Genomic DNA, 6000 nt, shown 5'->3' on the forward strand with positions numbered 1-6000 from the left:
ACTCACTGGGTTTGTATGTGTATATATATGTATGTGTATGCGTATGTATGCGTATATATATGTATATATACTAAATATAGTAATAATGCACATATATATGCCTTAGGTTTTACCGGCATGGTATCAACCATTAATATGTGTGCAGACAAGGTTAAAAAAAAAAAAAAAAAAAAAAAAAAAATTGACAGCCCTAGTTAATGCATACAGTCAGGATGGCCGAGCGGTCTAAGGCGCTGCGTTCAGGTCGCAGTCTCCTCTGGAGGCGTGGGTTCGAATCCCACTTCTGACAGTTGCCTTTTGGGGTGGTAGCCTAGTGGCTACAGAGGAGGGTCAACACTTTGCAAGGTCCTTAACCCTTATCGCTCCCCCGGTCGCCGGACCATTGCATGGGAGACCACTGCTCCTAGTTTGACTTGCAATGGGTTGAATGCAGAGAAATAATTTCCACATTGTGCACACACACACACATGGCCACACAGACATGTACATACACACGCACGTATACGCACACATAGACGTATACACTGGCTTGTTCACCTGCATGCTTGCTCTGTAGTTTTTGGGGTTAGTTAGCGGTAGCTTAGCTTAGACTGTGATCGGATCTCGAGGTTTTGGTCCATTGCTGCTCATGTTTTGGTCGGCTCCGTGTCGGTTTTGTGTTTCGTTTGTGGTTTTTGTTGCAGATTTCCAATACTTGATGTGTGCCTCCATGTGTTCTTGCTTCCTGGATTGGCAGTAGATGTCACCTCCCCCACCCCCCACCCCCACCCCAAAAAAAAAAAACTCACTGCGTTTGTATGTGTATATATATGTATGTGTATGCGTATGTATGCGTATATATATATGAATATATACTAAATATAGTAATAATGCACATATATATGCCTTAGGTTTTACCGGCGTGGTATCAACCATTAATATGTGTGCAGACAAGCGAAAAAAAAAAAAAAAAAAAAAAAAAATTGACGGCCCTAGTTAATGCATACAGTCAGGATGGCCGAGCGGTCTAAGGCGCTGCGTTCAGGTCGCAGTCTCCTCTGGAGGCGTCAGGCACTTAGTTTGACTTGCAATGGGTTGAATGCAGAGAAATAATTTCCACATTGTGCACACACACACACACATGGCCACACAGACATGTACATACACACGCACGTATACGCACACATAGACGTATACACTGGCTTGTTCACCTGCATGCTTGCTCTGTAGTTTTTGGGGTTAGTTAGCGGTAGCTTAGCTTAGACTGTGATCGGATCTCGAGGTTTTGGTCCATTGCTGCTCATGTTTTGGTCGGCTCCGTGTCGGTTTTGTGTCTCGTTTGTGGTTTTTGTTGCAGATTTCCAATACTTGATGTGTGCCTCCATGTGTTCTTGCTTCCTGGATTGGCAGTAGATGTCACCTCCCCCACCCCCCACCCCCACCCCAAAAAAAAAAAAACTCACTGGGTTTGTATGTGTATATATATGTATGTGTATGCGTATGTATGCGTATATATATGTATATATACTAAATATAGTAATAATGCACATATATATGCCTTAGGTTTTACCGGCATGGTATCAACCATTAATATGTGTGCAGACAAGGTTAAAAAAAAAAAAAAAAAAAAAAAAAAAAAAAAAATTGACAGCCCTAGTTAATGCATACAGTCAGGATGGCCGAGCGGTCTAAGGCGCTGCGTTCAGGTCGCAGTCTCCTCTGGAGGCGTGGGTTCGAATCCCACTTCTGACAGTTGCCTTTTGGGGTGGTAGCCTAGTGGCTACAGAGGAGGGTCAACACTTTGCAAGGTCCTTAACCCTTATCGCTCCCCGGTCGCCGGGCCATTGCATGGGAGACCACTGCTCCTAGTTTGACTTGCAATGGGTTGAATGCAGAGAAATAATTTCCACATTGTGCACACACACACACATGGCCACACAGACATGTACATACACACGCACGTATACGCACACATAGACGTATACACTGGCTTGTTCACCTGCATGCTTGCTCTGTAGTTTTTGGGGTTAGTTAGCGGTAGCTTAGCTTAGACTGTGATCGGATCTCGAGGTTTTGGTCCATTGCTGCTCATGTTTTGGTCGGCTCCGTGTCGGTTTTGTGTTTCGTTTGTGGTTTTTGTTGCAGATTTCCAATACTTGATGTGTGCCTCCATGTGTTCTTGCTTCCTGGATTGGCAGTAGATGTCACCTCCCCCACCCCCCACCCCCACCCCAAAAAAAAAAAACTCACTGCGTTTGTATGTGTATATATATGTATGTGTATGCGTATGTATGCGTATATATATATGAATATATACTAAATATAGTAATAATGCACATATATATGCCTTAGGTTTTACCGGCGTGGTATCAACCATTAATATGTGTGCAGACAAGCGAAAAAAAAAAAAAAAAAAAAAAAAAATTGACGGCCCTAGTTAATGCATACAGTCAGGATGGCCGAGCGGTCTAAGGCGCTGCGTTCAGGTCGCAGTCTCCTCTGGAGGCGTCAGGCACTTAGTTTGACTTGCAATGGGTTGAATGCAGAGAAATAATTTCCACATTGTGCACACACACACACACATGGCCACACAGACATGTACATACACACGCACGTATACGCACACATAGACGTATACACTGGCTTGTTCACCTGCATGCTTGCTCTGTAGTTTTTGGGGTTAGTTAGCGGTAGCTTAGCTTAGACTGTGATCGGATCTCGAGGTTTTGGTCCATTGCTGCTCATGTTTTGGTCGGCTCCGTGTCGGTTTTGTGTCTCGTTTGTGGTTTTTGTTGCAGATTTCCAATACTTGATGTGTGCCTCCATGTGTTCTTGCTTCCTGGATTGGCAGTAGATGTCACCTCCCCCACCCCCCACCCCCACCCCAAAAAAAAAAAAACTCACTGGGTTTGTATGTGTATATATATGTATGTGTATGCGTATGTATGCGTATATATATGTATATATACTAAATATAGTAATAATGCACATATATATGCCTTAGGTTTTACCGGCATGGTATCAACCATTAATATGTGTGCAGACAAGGTTAAAAAAAAAAAAAAAAAAAAAAAAAAAAAAAAATTGACAGCCCTAGTTAATGCATACAGTCAGGATGGCCGAGCGGTCTAAGGCGCTGCGTTCAGGTCGCAGTCTCCTCTGGAGGCGTGGGTTCGAATCCCACTTCTGACAGTTGCCTTTTGGGGTGGTAGCCTAGTGGCTACAGAGGAGGGTCAACACTTTGCAAGGTCCTTAACCCTTATCGCTCCCCGGTCGCCGGGCCATTGCATGGGAGACCACTGCTCCTAGTTTGACTTGCAATGGGTTGAATGCAGAGAAATAATTTCCACATTGTGCACACACACACACATGGCCACACAGACATGTACATACACACGCACGTATACGCACACATAGACGTATACACTGGCTTGTTCACCTGCATGCTTGCTCTGTAGTTTTTGGGGTTAGTTAGCGGTAGCTTAGCTTAGACTGTGATCGGATCTCGAGGTTTTGGTCCATTGCTGCTCATGTTTTGGTCGGCTCCGTGTCGGTTTTGTGTTTCGTTTGTGGTTTTTGTTGCAGATTTCCAATACTTGATGTGTGCCTCCATGTGTTCTTGCTTCCTGGATTGGCAGTAGATGTCACCTCCCCCACCCCCCACCCCCACCCCAAAAAAAAAAAACTCACTGCGTTTGTATGTGTATATATATGTATGTGTATGCGTATGTATGCGTATATATATGAATATATACTAAATATAGTAATAATGCACATATATATGCCTTAGGTTTTACCAGCGTGGTATCAACCATTAATATGTGTGCAGACAAGCGAAAAAAAAAAAAAAAAAAAAAAAAAAAAAAAATTGACAGCCCTAGTTAATGCATACAGTCAGGATGGCCGAGCGGTCTAAGGCGCTGCGTTCAGCTCGCAGTCTCCTCTGGAGGCGTGGGTTCGAATCCCACTTCTGACAGTTGCCTTTTGGGGTGGTAGCCTAGTGGCTACAGAGGAGGGTCAACACTTTGCAAGGTCCTTAACCCTTATCGCTCCCCGGTCGCCGGGCCATTGCATGGGAGACCACTGCTCCTAGTTTGACTTGCAATGGGTTGAATGCAGAGAAATAATTTCCACATTGTGCACACACACACACATAGCCACACACGCACGTATACGCACACATAGACGTATACACTGGCTTGTTCACCTGCATGCTTGCTCTGTAGTTTTTGGGGTTAGTTAGCGGTAGCTTAGCTTAGACTGTGATCGGATCTCGAGGTTTTGGTCCATTGCTGCTCATGTTTTGGTCGGCTCCGTGTCGGTTTTGTGTCTCGTTTGTGGTTTTTGTTGCAGATTTCCAATACTTGATGTGTGCCTCCATGTGTTCTTGCTTCCTGGATTGGCAGTAGATGTCAACTCCCCCACCCCCCACCCCCACCCCAAAAAAAAAAAAACTCACTGGGTTTGTATGTGTATATATATGTATGTGTATGCGTATGTATGCGTATATATATATGTATATATACTAAATATAGTAATAATGCACATATATATGCCTTAGGTTTTACCGGCATGGTATCAACCATTAATATGTGTGCAGACAAGGTTAAAAAAAAAAAAAAAAAAAAAATTGACAGCCCTAGTTAATGCATACAGTCAGGATGGCCGAGCGGTCTAAGGCGCTGCGTTCAGGTCGCAGTCTCCTCTGGAGGCGTGGGTTCGAATCCCACTTCTGACAGTTGCCTTTTGGGGTGGTAGCCTAGTGGCTACAGAGGAGGGTCAACACTTTGCAAGGTCCTTAACCCTTATCGCTCCCCGGTCGCCGGGCCATTGCATGGGAGACCACTGCTCCTAGTTTGACTTGCAATGGGTTGAATGCAGAGAAATAATTTCCACATTGTGCACACACACACACATAGCCACACACGCACGTATACGCACACATAGACGTATACACTGGCTTGTTCACCTGCATGCTTGCTCTGTAGTTTTTGGGGTTAGTTAGCGGTAGCTTAGCTTAGACTGTGATCGGATCTCGAGGTTTTGGTCCATTGCTGCTCATGTTTTGGTCGGCTCCGTGTCGGTTTTGTGTCTCGTTTGTGGTTTTTGTTGCAGATTTCCAATACTTGATGTGTGCCTCCATGTGTTCTTGCTTCCTGGATTGGCAGTAGATGTCAACTCCCCCACCCCCCACCCCCACCCCAAAAAAAAAAAAACTCACTGGGTTTGTATGTGTATATATATGTATGTGTATGCGTATGTATGCGTATATATATATGTATATATACTAAATATAGTAATAATGCACATATATATGCCTTAGGTTTTACCGGCATGGTATCAACCATTAATATGTGTGCAGACAAGGTTAAAAAAAAAAAAAAAAAAAAAATTGACAGCCCTAGTTAATGCATACAGTCAGGATGGCCGAGCGGTCTAAGGCGCTGCGTTCAGGTCGCAGTCTCCTCTGGAGGCGTGGGTTCGAATCCCACTTCTGACAGTTGCCTTTTGGGGTGGTAGCCTAGTGGCTACAGAGGAGGGTCAACACTTTGCAAGGTCCTTAACCCTTATCGCTCCCCGGTCGCCGGGCCATTGCATGGGAGACCACTGCTCCTAGTTTGACTTGCAATGGGTTGAATGCAGAGAAATAATTTCCACATTGTGCACACACACACACATGGCCACACAGACATGTACATACACACGCACGTATACGCACACATAGACGTATACACTGGCTTGTTCACCTGCATGCTTGCTCTGTAGTTTTTGGGGTTAGTTAGCGGTAGCTTAGCTTAGACTGTGATCGGATCTCGAGGTTTTGGTCGATTGCTGCTCATGTTTTGGTCGACTCCGTGTCGGTTTTGTGTTTCGTTTGTGGTTTTTGTTGCAGATTTCCAATACTTGATGTGTGCCTCCATGTGTTCTTGCTTCCTGGATTGGCAGTAGATGTCACCTCCCCCACCCCCCACCCCCACCCCAAAAAAAAAAAAACTCACTGCGTTTGTATGTGTATATATA

General features: G+C 44.5%; 6 non-coding genes across 6 annotated transcripts; all 6 read left to right on the forward strand.

Moving 5' to 3' along the window:
- The first annotated feature begins 206 nt into the window (after positions 1-206).
- Positions 207-289, forward strand: trnal-cag (transfer RNA leucine (anticodon CAG)). Its single transcript has one exon. It is a non-coding gene; the product is annotated as a tRNA-Leu (tRNA).
- Positions 290-1648: 1359 nt separating this feature from the next.
- trnal-cag (transfer RNA leucine (anticodon CAG)) lies at positions 1649-1731 on the forward strand. Its single transcript has one exon. It is a non-coding gene; the product is annotated as a tRNA-Leu (tRNA).
- Positions 1732-3088: 1357 nt separating this feature from the next.
- trnal-cag (transfer RNA leucine (anticodon CAG)) lies at positions 3089-3171 on the forward strand. The gene has a single exon. It is a non-coding gene; the product is annotated as a tRNA-Leu (tRNA).
- Positions 3172-3872: 701 nt separating this feature from the next.
- On the forward strand, positions 3873-3955 carry trnal-cag (transfer RNA leucine (anticodon CAG)). The gene has a single exon. It is a non-coding gene; the product is annotated as a tRNA-Leu (tRNA).
- A 679-nt stretch (positions 3956-4634) lies between these two features.
- trnal-cag (transfer RNA leucine (anticodon CAG)) lies at positions 4635-4717 on the forward strand. Its single transcript has one exon. It is a non-coding gene; the product is annotated as a tRNA-Leu (tRNA).
- A 679-nt stretch (positions 4718-5396) lies between these two features.
- On the forward strand, positions 5397-5479 carry trnal-cag (transfer RNA leucine (anticodon CAG)). The gene has a single exon. It is a non-coding gene; the product is annotated as a tRNA-Leu (tRNA).
- Positions 5480-6000: the final 521 nt, after the last annotated feature.

The sequence above is a fragment of the Cololabis saira genome, unplaced genomic scaffold (assembly GCF_033807715.1).
Source record: "Cololabis saira isolate AMF1-May2022 unplaced genomic scaffold, fColSai1.1 scf488, whole genome shotgun sequence".
In the NCBI taxonomy this organism is placed as follows: Eukaryota; Metazoa; Chordata; class Actinopteri; order Beloniformes; family Belonidae; genus Cololabis; species Cololabis saira.